Raw genomic sequence first — 15,457 nt, forward strand, 5'->3', positions numbered from 1 at the left:
GGAAGTATGACAAGGAAGAGAGGAGATCCAAGATAGCGGAGTAGATAATAAACACCGTGCCTGCTCCCTTCAGTGGACAAACTAAAATCACAACAAAATTATAAAACAACCAACCTGGAGAACCGCCTTAAGTCTGGCTGAACAGAAGTTTTATAACTAAAGATATAAAGAAAAAGCCACGTCAAGACTGGTAGGAGGGGTGGAGATGCGGAATTGGCTAACCCCAAACTTCCGTGTGGTGGATGAAAATTGGGAGGGATATCCTGGGAGGTTCCCCTCAGAGAAGCAAGAAACCCCAGCCCCAGGCTGGCCTCCCCAGCCCAGTACTGGTGCTGGGAAGAAAAGTCCCCACAATATCTGGCTGTGAAAAACAGTGCAGATTCCGACCATCCTGGTGGAAAAGAAAGCAGCAGGAAACTCAGGCATCCTCTTAAAGGCCCAGGGCACAGTCTCTCTCACTCCCAGGCACTCACTTTGGGCTCCAGCAGAGGGACAGTAACTCAGGGGGTATGAGAGACATATGAGGGCTACAGACTGAGTTGTGCTGTTTCATGTTGAGGGCTGGAGGACAGTAGCCATTTCTCTGTGTGGGGGTCCTTCTCCCGTGCAGCCGGCAGGCAGGCGCCATCTTTCTATGCTGAGCCCGCCCCCTACACTTACACCAAAACTGAATCTAATTGGTCTGACGAGTTCTGCAGGCCCGCCCCACTGACTCACTGCGCCCTACCCCACCCAACTACCCCGAGGCCCTTTCTCCACAAGCAGCTAGCCCCACATGCATCTCATTCTTTGTCAGAAAACTATCGGAGTCTGACAGACCCCAGGCAGGGGACGACTGGCCTCAGTGTGCTCTGACACTTTTTGTTGTGTTTTTTTTTCCTTTGGTTGTCCATGTTTTATTGAAACTATGACAGCACAGAAGGAAGATTCAAACGGCTCCACGAGGTGTTTTGAAATTCATCCCAACTGTAGGCTGAGGGAGCTGCAGGGTGGCCAGACGGCCCAAGTCCAAGAGCTTCAGCATTGCCTTACTGTCCGGATCAACTTCAATGATCTCCTGACCCAGGGCTGAGACCTCAGGAACAGAATTCTCTCTCCTTTCTCTCTCCTCTTCCTGCAGCTTGATGGAGAGACCGCTTACGGGACCTCTCTGATTCCGCTTCATCAGGTGTGTGACATAACCTGCTATTTTGTTGTAGAGCTTCTTGCTGGGAACAATGGCGATCTCCTCGCACACGTGCTTATTGGTGTGGAAGGCATTGCCCAGGTGCGTGTATACTTCTCGATGATGACCTGGGCCACCTTCTTCACAGTCTTAGTGCAAAGGCAGCCCATCTTGGCAGGTCCCTGGTGAAAGACCTGCTCTGTCACTTTTGCTGAGTAGCTTCAGGCTCAGCACTGGCACCAAACTAGAATTTACAGTAACCTGGTGACCACAACTCTTCCCACTGTAGTGACTCTCTGAGACCCTGCCTCGCCCAGCTTGTGTACCACACGAAGCTTTGTTAGTGGCTGAATTTTAAGGAAGCTGGAAGGTAGCAGCAGGCCTTGGGGTGTCCTGGCATTTTGTGGCCCAATATTAGTGGTAGATGTCCTTGGTTCTCAGAGTAGCCTCTCCCACATGTCTCCAGGGTTAGCAGAAGCAGCAAACAATGATGGATCTCTTTGTAGCTTTTACCCAATAGTCCCTGGCCAGTCACAGGCAGTGCACTGGAGCCCCTCAAGAGGGCCCAGAACCCACACACTTGGAGGCTGGCTTCAGACCACAGCAGAACACCGCCCAATTAGCCCCACAAGTGGCGCATCCAAAGGATAGTCTCAACAGGCACCAGAGCTTACTGGGGTGAATACCACTCAGTGGGGTCAGCCCCACACACAGCAGCCCATAAGCTGTGTACGTGGTGAAACCCACAGCCAATCAGCCTGGAAGTCAATCTCACCCACTGACGTGCCAATAGCAACCAAGCTCAACTATAACAGGAGGGTACACACAACCCATGCAAGGGACATTTCTGGAGCACCCTGTGCTGGTGACCAGGGAGACTGTGCCACATGACCCCACAGGTCACCTACTACATAAGGCCACCTTGCCAAGACTGGGGGATGTAGCAGATCTACCTCATACATAGAAACAAAGAGAGAAGCAACCAAAATGAAGAAACAAAGAAATGCATCCCAAATGAAAACACAGGAGAAAACTCCAGAAAAAGAACTAAATGAAATGGAGGCAAGCAACCTACCACATACAGAGCTCAAAACAATGGTTATAACAATGCTCAAGGAACTTAGTGAGAACTTCAACAATAGCAGGCATAAAAAAGGACATAGAAATCATAAAAAAGAGCCGGTCAGAAGTGAGGAATACAATACCTAAAAAGAAGAATGCACTAGAAGGAATCACCAACAGACTGGATGAAGCAGAAGATCAAATCAGAAATTTGGAAGACTAGGTAGCAGAAAACATCCAATCAGAAAAGAAAAAAAAAACATCCAAAAAAATGAGGATAGTTTAAGAGACTTCTGGAACAACATTAAGCATAACACATTCACATCATAGGGGTACCAGAAGGAGAAGAGAGAAAACAAGGGATTGAGAACGTATTTGAAGAAATAATGACTGAAAACTTTCCTAACCTGATGAAGGAAATAGACATACAAGTCCAGGAAGCTCAGAGTCCCAAAAAGAATGAACCCAAACAGGCCCACACCAAGACACATTACAATTAGAATGGCAAAGGTTAAAGATCTAGAGATAATCCTAAAAGCCGTAAGAGAAAGGCAACTAGTAACTTATAAGGGAGCTCCCATAAGATTGTCAGCTGATTTCTCAACAGAAACTTTGCAGGCCAGAAGGGATTGGCACAAAATATTCAACTTGATGGAAAGCAAGGACCTACAACTAAGATTACCCAGCAAAGCTATTATTTAGAATTGAAGGACAGAGAAAGAGCTTCCCAGACAAGAAAAAATCTCAAGGAGTTCATCATCACCAAATCAGTATTACAAGGAATGTTAGAGGGATTTCTTTAAGATGAAAAAAAAAAAAAGATCAAAATTATGAATAATAAAATGGCAATAGCTACATGTCGATTAACAATTAGTTTCAATGTAAATGGATTAAATGCCCCGCTCAAAAGACATCGGGTGGCTGAATGGATAAGAAAACAAGATCCTTACATGTTCTGCCTACAAGAGACTCACTTCAGATTGAAAGACACACACAGACAGAAAGTAAAAGGATGGAAAAAGCTATTTCATGAAAATGGAAATGAAAACAAAAAAACAAACAAACAAAAAAAGCTGGGGTAGCAATACTTATTATACCAGACAAAATAGACTTTAAAACAAAGGTTATAACAAGAGACTAAGAAGGACCCAGTAATCCCACTTCAGGGTATTTATCTGAAGAAACCCGAACCACTACTTTGTGGGGACATGTGCATCCATATGTTCATTGCAGCATTGTTCACAATGGCCAAGATGTGGAGGCAGCTTGGGTGTCCATCGATGGAAGAATGGATAAAGAGGAGGTGGTACATATATACAACGGAATATTGTTTGGCCAGGAAAGTGAATAGATTCTTGCCATCTGTGGTGGCATGGATGGACCTGGAAGGTATTGTGCTGAGTGGAGTGTCAGACAAAGAAAGACAGATGCAATGTAATTTCGCTGATATGTGGAATCTAAAGAACAAAATAAACAAATAAAAACACAAACAAACTCATAGATACAGAAAACGTTTTGATGGTTGCCAGATGGAAAGGGGGTTGAGGATGAGTGAAAAAGGGGAAGGGATTAAGAAGTACAAATTGGTTGTTACACAGTAGTCATGGGGATGTAGGGTAGAGCATAAGGAATATAGTCAATAATAGTGTAATAACTATGTATGGTGTCAGATGGGTACTGGATTTGTTGGGGTGATAGATGGGAAGGGCGTGTGGGACAGGGTGAAAAAGGTGAAGGGATTAAGAAGTACAAAGTGATAGTTACAAAATAATAACGGGGATGTGAAGTACAGCTCAGGGAATTAACGGATAATATGGTAATAACTAGGTATAGTGCCAGGTGAGTATTAGACTAATCAAGGGGATTGTTTCTCAAATGATACCAATGTTTAACCACTATGTTGTACACCTGAAATTAACATAATATTGTAGATTAGCTATATTTTAATAAAAACCTTAAAAAAATAAAAAAGATAAGGAAGGGAAGGTAGCCAACAAAGGGTGTGTTATTGAGCAAGCTACTGTGGGCAACAGGACTCAATCCTCTCACCCAAAGGACATGGGGTGTCACTCTGATCCAGCAGGGAGAGAGCCGGGGTATTTATGCACCAGCTCCTATAAGCAGTCATTGATGGTGGCGTAATTCACCAGCCCTTCCAACCAGCCAGAGCATAGGCAGAGCAGGTCCAGTGGCCAGAGAGAACCCCCCTGGGCAGAGAAACGCAGAGATGTGGACGTCAGGCTGGTGTGCCCTGAAATGGCATGGGGCGAGGGAATATGGCAGGTCCCCGTCAGCATCTGCTGCAGGCCCCATCTTCTTTGCAGCCTTCGCCCCCTCTGTGCATAATTTATCCTCTCATGTAGAAAGAGTGCTTTAAAACTCACATTTTGGAAAGAGGCAGATTTGACCTCAAATTCCAGCTCTGTCCCTTTCCATATGACAACGTGGGCAAATGGTTCTTCTATAAAACATGGGTCATGCATTGCTGAGGGGATTCAATGAGATAATCCCAGTTCCACAGTGCATAGTAGGAGCTTCAATGAATGCTGGCAACAAGTAGGATTGTTACTTCTACAGACAGTCCCCGACTTACAACGGTTCGAACTTACGATTTTTCAACTTATGATTTTCCAACTTTACAATGGGGTGAGAAGGATACACATAATAAATGACATGGGATAGTTAACGTTTTGTTTAAATGGGCTTGGTGTTAAATGATTTTGCCCAAAGGTGGACTACTGTACGTTTTCTGAATGCGTTTAAGGTAGGCTAGACTAAGTATGCTATGATTTTCGGAATGTGATGTATTAAATGAATTTTTGACTTCAGATATTTTCAACTTATGATGGGTTTATCATGACATACCCCCATCGTTAAGTCAAGGAACATTTGTTCATTCATTCCCTTTGCCCCCCAAAAAGGTCAAAATTAACATTTTTCCATTAAAAATTTCCTCCCTTCAATTATTTTAAAAATGTAACTGTTGAAAGAGAGTACATCTACATAGTTCAAACTCCAGACGGTATTAAGGGACAAACTGTTAACAGCCTCCCTCCTTTTACACCAGCCACCCAGGGGCCCTCCTCACAATGAACCAAAACGATCCGCGTGCTTGTGAATTTTTCCAAAGATATTTTCATACTGCCTTCTCACAGATTTTGGGCTTGCTTCTGTTTTTCTATGGCTGAATCCACTACTTGATGGTGTCTGATTTGGCATAAATAATACATGCATGTTTTAACTTTTTTATTTCGAAATAATTTTAAATGTACAGAAGAGTTGTAAAGATAATATGGTGTTATCCTTCACCCAGGACCCGCCCATGTTCATATTTTACATGACTACATAGTACAAGGATCAAAACTAAGATCTTGACATTGGCGCCACACAAATGAACACTACAGACTTTATTCAGACTCCAGCAGTGTTTGATTTTTTTTTTACTCAAGTGGATCCAACCCAGGATAAGGTGATGCATATAATCATCCTGTCCCTTCGGTCTCCCCCAGTCTGGGACAGTTTCTATCTTTCCTTATTTTCATGATCTTAGTACTTTTGAGGGATGCTTTGCAATTATTTTAAATTTAATGAATCCATACGTCTTGCTGTTCCCCAAAGGGCACGAGGATGCCCTATTCTCCACATTTAGAATTGCTAGGGCAGGGAAGAGGCACTGAGCACGTCCCTGCAGTAGGGCTGGAAATGCAGATCTCCACCATCACTGTGTGATCTTGGACAAGTCGCATTCCCTCTCTGGGCTTCAGACTCCCCTGAAGTACAACGAAGCAGTGAATCCATGTCAGCACTTCTGAAATTGTGTCTACACACTCTAAGATCTCTTAGAGACCCCAAGGTATGTTAGCATATAAAAGGCACTGAAAAGTCCTGCAATAAAGACACCTATTTTAATATTGTTGAACACAGCCGTGCTCTGATTCCTGTATTTGGCCGGGGGAGCTGTTGTTATCTTCCACCTATTGACTTCCAGAGAAGACCCTTAGGGGCATATGGGCTGGGTGATACCTAAAGCCTGTGAGCCTAGCTTCAGTGGGATGGGAATACAGCAGCAAGCACATCCCAAAAGGAGGCTGGTCATGAAGGCTGGGCTGGGCAGAAACCTTGGAAGAAGGGACACAAAGGGAAAACTGAGCAAAGGCTTGGAGGGAGACTTCCCCTTGGCTTCCCAGTCCTTTGGAGCCAGCTCAGACCCTGAGCATTGAGCGAGCCACGTCCAGATGTATGTGGCAACCTTCTCGGCAGGAATCTTGGCAATATCCACCAAAACAGGAAATGCACAGACCAGTGAACTTAATGACTTTGTATCTAGACGTATCTCCACCTGAACAGAAAGGTGTTGATGCCGGCTAGTCACTGCCTCATTGCTTGAGGCTGAGAAAGGAAGAAAAAGTGTAAATGTGTGTGTATGCACGTGTGTGTACACACACATTAACACAGAGCCCATTTCAAACAGGATAGTGTGGCATTGCAGAGTGCTTGCTTCCAGAGGAAGACATTGAGTGATTGAAGCCAGAAGTGGGAGAAATGGACGTTCCCTGGCTACCCCTCTGCACCTTCTGAGTGTTGTACCTGTGCATGTATCACTTATTTAATGAATTGAAAGAATACTTTCTAAAAGAATGAAACAGATGCAATGGAATTCTAGATGCAATTGTTAGAAAGGAAGAAAGGAAGGAAGGAAAGGAGGGAGGGAGGGAAGGTGGGAGGAAATGGAAATATCTCCAAAATACAGTGTGAGATGAAAAAAAAGCAAGTTGTAAAATGTAAATATAGTGCATTATTCTTGAGTAAAAGAAGGGGGGTAAAATAAGAATATAGATATATTTGCATATATGTGTATTAAAAAACTCTGGAAGAATATAAAAACTGAGAATCATAGTTACTTGTGGGGAAAAAGGGTGGCATAAAAGTAGAAGGGAGATTTTTCACTGTATTCCTTCAAATAGATTCATATATATTACACATATATGTCTTTAATGTATTTTATTATATATATTTTAACAATGAATATATTACCTCTTCAAAATTAAACATATAAATATGAATGCGGGAGACCTATATGGACTGATGTATAATAACGTCCCATATATATTGTTAAATGAAAAAAAAGCAAATTTATAGCACAGTGTGTATTATATAACTAATGGGCCAAAAATACGTGTTTGCATATATTGTATATATTGTGTGTATACGTGTGTGTCTACATATGTGCATGTGTGAATACATATGCTGTGCATATATGTACACATACTTGAAAGTACACACTACCTCTCTGGAAGTTTCCAGTAAAAACTGCTGACAATGGCTTCCCTGTTAAGGGGACCAGGAGACACGCAGGTATTGTCTACCCTGGGAAACCATCTGAATGTTTACCATGTGCATAAAGCACTTTTTAAAAATGTTTTAAAGGCATGCAATCTGTGGTCACTGTAATGAGGTTTTTCAAGCAAAAATTTAGAAATAACTGAAGCATTTCTTCCTTGGGACCAGATTGTATACATTTCAACCCATCCATACTCTGGAATACTCTTCAGATGTTAAAATACTTGAAAAAACAAAATGTGCATTTATTTACACTAATCTAAAGAAATGTCTACAATATATCAATAAGTGAAGAAAAGCTTCAGAACCAAAAGTATGGTGCAATCCAATTTTTGAAGGAAAAAAATCTGTGTACCTATCTGTACACATGCATATATGTTGTATTAGGCAAACACACATGGGGGCAGCACTCAAATCCTGCCTCTCTCATTATTAGCTGTGTGATTTTGGACAAGCTACGTAAAACCCTTCAGCTTCAGTTTCCCCTTTTTTTAACATGGATACAACTATTCTACCAGCCTTGATTTAACCCATTTAATTCTTCTAGCAACTTTTAGCATAATCGCCCATCCCATAGTAAGCACCCTGTAGTTAACAGTTGTTACTATCACATATATATTTTAAGTGCATCATGGAGACCCTGGGGGCTGGTAATGATCACTCCACACTTTTCACCTGTGACTCTAGAAGATGAGGTTCAAGTGGGGCAGGAAGAACCATCACTTTCTATTGTAAACAGGTCTGTGCTGTTTGAACCTTTTTTTCAACAAGTATGCATTATGTTATAATTAAGAGTCAAGAAACAATAAAAATAAATAGATTCGTTCTGGATGGGGTTGGGGGAAAAGCCTCTATGGGCCACAGTGGGAGAGGAAAGGGCAGTGTGCGGTGTGGACATGCCTCAGACCTCGTGCTCATAAAGCAAGAAGACAGGATCCAAGCAGCCCCGTCGCACATCCTGCAGCTAAATCTGTCCACCTTCCTCCCGCCTGTGAGACACAGATAATCAGACTCAGAAATGATATCCAGGGTGTCCAGATTTGTGGCCACGCTGCCCAGTTGCTCAGAGCACCGGGAAATTCAGCCCAGTGCCACTGTTTATCAAGAGCCTCGGACGACGGAGGGTCAGGGAAGGGAGGGGACCTGAGGAGTGTGGCCCTGGCCTCTGGGGGCTGACCTACAATTGGAGTCACCCACCAGGCTCTGGACCATGATCTTTCTGGAAGGATGCTGGGGGAAGCAATGTTTTTTCAAGTACCTTTGCACAGAGCTCCAACCGCCTGAGCCTCCAGGCCGGCCCTAAAATGATAAATTTTATGTAATGTGTATTTTATCACAATTTTTTTTAAAACTTGATAAATAATGAATCAGCTCTTGATATTCCACTGCCCAGAACCTTCCAATGTGCCTGATCACACCCAGAATAAAATCCAAAAGACTGATCTACAAGGTCCACATGATTTGACCCCTTCCTGCCACCCCTCCAAAGTCTCCTCCCATCCTCCTCTCTCATTTGGCTCTTTGCTGTTCTTTAAACCCACCAAGCAAGGTCCAACCTCAGGGCCTTGGCTCTTGCTGTTTCCCTCTGGCAAATCAGACGTCCCCTTGGCTGGCCCCATCTACTTCATACAAGCTGTACAGACAGACACTAAGCTGGCCCCATATTATCCCTACCTCCCAGTTCTTACCCCCTTGTATAATCTCCTGCCCTTGCATTTGGTCAGGACTTGTGACTTGATTCTGACCAATAGAATACAGTGAACGTGACAGGAAACCACTTTCATGGTTATATTATATAAGATTGTAATGCCTATCTTGCTAGGAGACTCTCCTCGCAGGCTTTAATGAAGCAAGCAGCCATGTTGGAAAGGCCTATGTGGCAAGGAACCAAAGGTGGCCTCTGGTCAACAACCAGCTAGGCACTAAGGGCAGCTTCTACCTGACAGCCTGCAAGAAACTGAGGCCCTCAGTCTTATAGCCCACAAGGCATTAAATTCTGCCAGTACTATGTGAACTTGCAAATGGGTCCTTCCCCACTTCCCCAGCTGAGCCTCAGATGAGACTGCAGCCCCAACCAACACCTCGAATCTCAGTTCTGTCATCACCAGGTGTGTACCCCTAAGATGTTATATGTGCTGAATATTTTCTGCTTGTCTTTTACAATCCACTCTTCATCTTCCTCCATCCTGCTCTTTGCTCTGGGAAATGGACAAGAGAGTTGGCCTCTCTTGACTGCGTGAATAGGTTGGCTCTCTTGCCTTCCAGCTTCCTGTACAGGTCAGCCCATGGAAAGCAATAACAGAAGATGAAAGGGAGAGAAGAGTGGGAGGTATTTATTCCCTAGCTCTCTCCTTGCTACATTGTCCTGGACCAGCTGTGTCCCTCAACCAGAGGTCCCAGCCTGCTAAGCAGCTCTCTCCACATAGTCCTCTGTGTCTACCAGCTCTAGTAACCACCCCTTTCCTCATCTTTTCACGACTAGGATAGTAATCAAATCCCACTATTACTATCCCCAGGGAATTGAGCTATGCCTGATGGTCTCTGACTTCCTGCTGGTGGATGGCAGAATACTAAGATAGCCCCCAAGATCGCTGCTTCCTGGTGAACACATTGTGTACAGTCACCCCCCCACCATATGGGCTGGACTTGTGACTAGGATAGATTTTACACTGTGACTCAGTTACTAATCAGTTGACTGAGTTCATCGAAAGGAAGACTACCCTGGGTGGTCCTGACCTAATCAGGCAATCCTTCAAAGAAGTTAGATTTGAAGTGTGAGAGACTGTCCCCTGCTGGCCTTAAAGGAGCAAACATCCGTGCCATGAACTGCCTATGGAGGGGGATACATGTCAAAGACTTAAGGGTGATCTCTAAGAGCTGAGAGCAGTCCCTGAAGAAAAACCAGCAAGAAAACAGAGACGTCAGTCCTACAACCACAAGGAATTGACATTTGCCAACAACGTAAATGAACTTGAAAGAGAACCCTGAGCCTCTGATGAGATCATAGATGAAATCTTGATTTCAAACTGGTGACAACCTGAGCGGAAAAATCTAACTACCCCAGGCCTGGGTTACTGACTTACAGAACAGTGAACTAATAGCTGGGTGCTATTTAAAGCCATGACGTTTGTGGCTATTTGTTACACAGCAATAGAAAACGAATACACTGCCCTCACTTTGTAAACAGTACCTTTATTAAACTCCTCTCCAACTAGACTAATTTGAATGTGTTCCATCTGTTTCCTGTGGGACGCTGATGGATGCATTACTTAACTTCTCTATGCCTCAGTTTCCTCAACTATAATAGGAGATGATGGGAACAAAGCTATTGTGAGGATAAAATGAGATGGTGCACTGAAAGTGCCTTGGCCACGCTAAGTGTCTGTTATGCGGAGGGAGAGACGGATGGGCTGAGCTGACTTGACTCTGACCAGGCCCTTTCCACAACACCCGGCAGAATCCTCAGGGTCTCAGGTCTCCTGCCGTGTCACTGCACCACTCAAAGTCAAAGCTCCAAATGTGGGTGGTCCAGTCTCTTCCTAACTTCCAGATGCCCAAGCGCCTTGGGGATGAGTATGCTACCCTTTCATGCTTTAAGTGTTTTGACTGAAGATTAGTGGATCTTAGTACTCCTGGGGTGTAAAGAGCCATTGTGAATGGTTTATGCATGCTGAATTTAACCCAATTTCCAACACAAGTGCTCTATCCACAGAGAAGCCCATTTAAATAGCTCCAGCCCAGCTCTCTTCAATCCCCTGGTGGTTGAAAGCAGAGGAATTGGAGAAATGGGACACTTTTCCTCTTAACCAAATCTCTCAGGAGGACTTGTACCTGGAAACCCAGTTTGTTAAGAGGCAAATCCCAGAGCAGCAGTGGAAGAACAGCTCAGAGAAGGAGGAGATGGACCGCCGGCACACAACACCCACAGCTGTCCACCAAAGGTGGTTCTACAGGCTCCGCAGCTAGAACCCACCGTGGGATGAAAATCAGGAGATTCAGATCTGGGAAGACGGAGTGGAAATCACCAATATCTCCCCCCATTATCAGCATTGCTGTTAGGGGGCAGGGGGTCATGTCTCCTGTTCAGAGATCATTTTAAGAGACATTCATTTACTCGGGCTCTGTTTGGAGGGCTACTGTGAGTAGGACAGAGTATCCTTGCCCTCAGGAAGAGAACAGCCTAGTGGATTCAGTAAAATGGTAGGAAAGGCATGAAAGAATCACTGGAGTTATGAAGAATTATATAGAATTATTAAGGAAAAAATGACTCTCAGACTCTCAGGCTCTCTCTGAGCAATTTACCCCGTAAAAACAAATGTTAGGCAAAAATAAAATAATTAAAATGAAATAAACAGTAAACAAAATAACATAAAATAAAGTGATATGTGTTGAAGTAACTTTGGTAAACTGGGTTCAGTGAAATTGATGGGTGTCTTCATCGCAGGATTTCTCAGTATCTGTAATGTGACGCTGTGCCCTGTGAATCTCCAAGTCTGGCTTATTGCCAGAGTTCTCTGGGAAGCGTCTCAAAGGGACAAATGCACCACAGACCTATCAAATTAGAATCCCCAGAAGTAAGGTTCAGGAAAGCGCAGTGTCACAGGGCCTCCAGGTTGATTTTCGATGGTCAGCCATGTCGATCTGGAGACTGGAATTTGGGGCTGTTATGGACTGAATGTTTGTGACACCAAAAAACTCATATGTTAAAATCCAATCCTTCCTGTGATGGTATTTCTGGGTGGGGACTTTGTGGGTGATTAGGTCACGAGAGTGGAGTCCTCACTGATGGAAGTAGTGCCCTTATAAGAAGATTGAGTTACTTCGCTGTTTCTGCCATGTGAACTAAGTTGGCAGTTTGCAACCTAGAACACTCTCTGTTGTTTATCCACCACCCAGGCCATGGTATTTTGTTATAGCAGCCCAACCTGACTAAGACTGACTCTCTCTCCCTCTCCCTCTCCTATGTGACGATACTGTAAGAAAAGGCTGTCTGCAAACCAGGAGTACGTTCTCACCAGATACCTGATCTGCTGGTGCCTTGACCTTGAACTTCCCAGCCTCCAGAACTGTGAGAAATACATGTTTGTTGTTTAAGCCATCCAGTGTACGGTATTTTTGTCACAGTATTCCAAGCTAAGACAGGGGCTACAGGAATTCCTCAATCTTCTTGGACTCCTGAATATATGTGTTGATTGCTGCAGAAGAAACAGTCTTCAGTGTACATTGGTCTGGATTTGTGGTTGTAGCTGTGTTTATTTCCCTGTGAGACTGCCCGTCTAACCCAGAGGTTCACATGAAAGGGAATCTGGTACGCACACAACCCCAGACAGGTGTCAGAACACAAAAACCACTGAGAATTCCAAACAGATGGTGGACCTTGGTCCAGTAGGATTTGCCCTTTGCAGAGTCTCTTTTAGAAGATCTGGTTTTGCTCTTTTCCTAACACACAGATGTTGGGGCTGGCATGGCACTCAAGGAAGCCACCAATGAGATGTCTCCAGAGGCTGGAGGTGGGGCTGTCTGAGTGGTTCCTTTGAGGGGGTCCTAAAGCAATCCGAGAGCAATGGAGTGCTCTAGAAGCAGATGATATTACAAGGTAGGGGCCTTGGCCATGTCTGAACTCTTGGTCCTATCTCTCCTCTGCAAGATTTCAAGGTGCTGACCTCCAGTCTGTGGGTTGGTTTCCTCCTGGGATCCACATTACCGACTCACTATCTTCCAACGTCCTCATCCTGGTATTCACAGCAAAGCAGCACACCTCTTTGAAAGAGGCAGCGTGGGGTACCAGATAATCATAGAATTAGTCAAAATAATTTTTTTTTAAATCCCAAAGGTCTTCTGTTTTCAAGTTCTTCAACATTTCCTAACCTCGGATTCCTCATTTACTACACAAATAAAAAGAAAAAAGTTTACCTCGCAGGATGGGAAAGATTAAACAGGTGACTTTCCAAAGCACCCAGTACCTAGTAGCGCTTCAATAAACGTGAGTCATGTCTTTGTCCCATCTTCCCCCAAAGGGGTTTTCATTAGAGAGTCAGTCGGGAGAAACAGAGTGGTTCTGCCACCAGCCAGCAGTGTGACATGGGACATCTCTTGGGCACTGGATTTGTTGAGATACTTTTGGTGGAAAGGAACAGGCTGACTTAAATTAACTCAAGCAGGGGAGGTAGGGAGAAAGAATAATGATTATAAAAATGCAGGGGTGACTCATAGAACCCAAGTTGGAATGCAGCCAGTTCTCAGGAAAGCGCTGGAAATAGGGGCTAAGCTGTGCTAGGAAATCTCTGATGCCCTTTATCTCTGCCCTCATCCTTTCTCTTCTCTCTGCATTGCTTTCATGTGTAACTACTTCCCAGCCCACTGGATAGATAATGGCAGCAAACACTCCCCTGAATATCCCGGCTGGACCAGTGGGACCACTTCCTTTAAACCTAATTGCAAATTCCCAAAGAAGGCTTTTGTTGGCCCGCTGGGGTACTGCCCAATCCCGCTGTGTTGGATTGGGCAGTACCCCTGGTCCAATTAGCAGCATCCAGGGATAAGACCATGAGGCTTTAGTTGAACCACCTTGCGTTGGCCCTGACACCTTGTCCAATCAACAGTGTCCTTGGGTAGAGCTGTGTTGTGCAAACGTGGCTATTTCTCCTATAACGATGTGTGTGGAGAGAGTAAGAAACAGTCTCCAGAGAAGGGAAGTTGGATATGTAAAACAATAAGTGACTAGCTAAGATGAACGATGTAATACCTGGCCTCAGGAGTTCACAGCTTCAAGAGGGAGACAGACCCAGAGACGGGTAAACTCCGTTCCTACTTAGAAAAGGCGCTTCCAGTGACAGGAGTCAGAGGTCCACACAACCAGCGTTTGGTGGGAGAAGTTCCCAGAAGCTGCCCCGACTACCACCTCAAAGCCATCCTAGGACGTGACAAGCTAATTAATCACAATTATTATTTATGGCAGTGCCAATCCACCTGCTTGTGTCACAAGACATTAGTTATTGCCAGGAATGAGGAGTCCCAGGGTGTAGAACATGCTAAAAATATTAATCTACAAGTGAAAATGATTTTAATTGGATTTCGCCCTTGGGGTTGTGTCAGGGGCCCGCTTTCAATCAGACTTGTCCAGTCAGCAAAGCGGACCCCAGCCTTCCAAATTGAAACTGTGATTGGCTGGCAGAGGTTAATAGAAATGTTGGGAAATAAATAGGTTATTGATTGATCATAACAATCATCTTGCTCCAGGCTTACCTTGCTGACCTCGCCCACCCAATTTTACCGCAAACTCGGTTAGCATCTAATTATAGAGCACTTTTACAATACTGTGTATTAATGAGCAGATTATGCAGTGGGGGGTAGGGGAATTCTTACTGGAGAACTTTCCCTGTGGCAGAAAAATGTGGTGAGACCTCGTGTCCAACTTGGGGGAGGGTCCTACAAGGAATAAAGTTGCTCACCCCACATCCCTGCTGATGCCTCATTCCTTCACTCAACACACACTGATGGGGTATGAGCTTCGTGCGGTACCTGGGGACATGGTACTATATTAGATGCAGCCCCTCTGCTCAGAAGCTCACTCTGGGATGTGATGCTTCTAAAGCCTCTGTGAGCCTGAGAATTACGTGGCAGGCGGCTTGTTAAAAAGGCAGATTTGGGACCCCACCTTCTGAGATGCTGATTCAGAGGGGTCTCCATTGTTAACGAGCCCCCCCACCTTGGAAATGTTGAAACACTTGGGGGACCTCATTTGGAGACACACTGGCCTGATTAAAGAGAAAGATCCACACAAGGAAACAAAAGTCCGAGGTCTGAGGGCCCGGCTGGAAGCTGGTCCAGGATGCAGTAGGACACAAGGAAAGTGAGGACAGCTGAAGCTGGAAGTTGTCATGTGATGCT

General features: G+C 44.5%; 1 pseudogene; it reads right to left on the bottom strand.

Annotated features, from left to right (window-relative positions):
* Window positions 1-928: 928 nt before the first annotated feature.
* On the bottom strand, window positions 929-1,335 carry LOC109460321 (small ribosomal subunit protein eS17; annotated as a pseudogene).
* Between the last annotated feature and the right edge of the window lie 14,122 nt (window positions 1,336-15,457).

The sequence above is a fragment of the Rhinolophus sinicus genome, linkage group LG16 (genome assembly GCF_036562045.2).
Source record: "Rhinolophus sinicus isolate RSC01 linkage group LG16, ASM3656204v1, whole genome shotgun sequence".
NCBI lineage: Eukaryota > Metazoa > Chordata > Mammalia > Chiroptera > Rhinolophidae > Rhinolophus > Rhinolophus sinicus.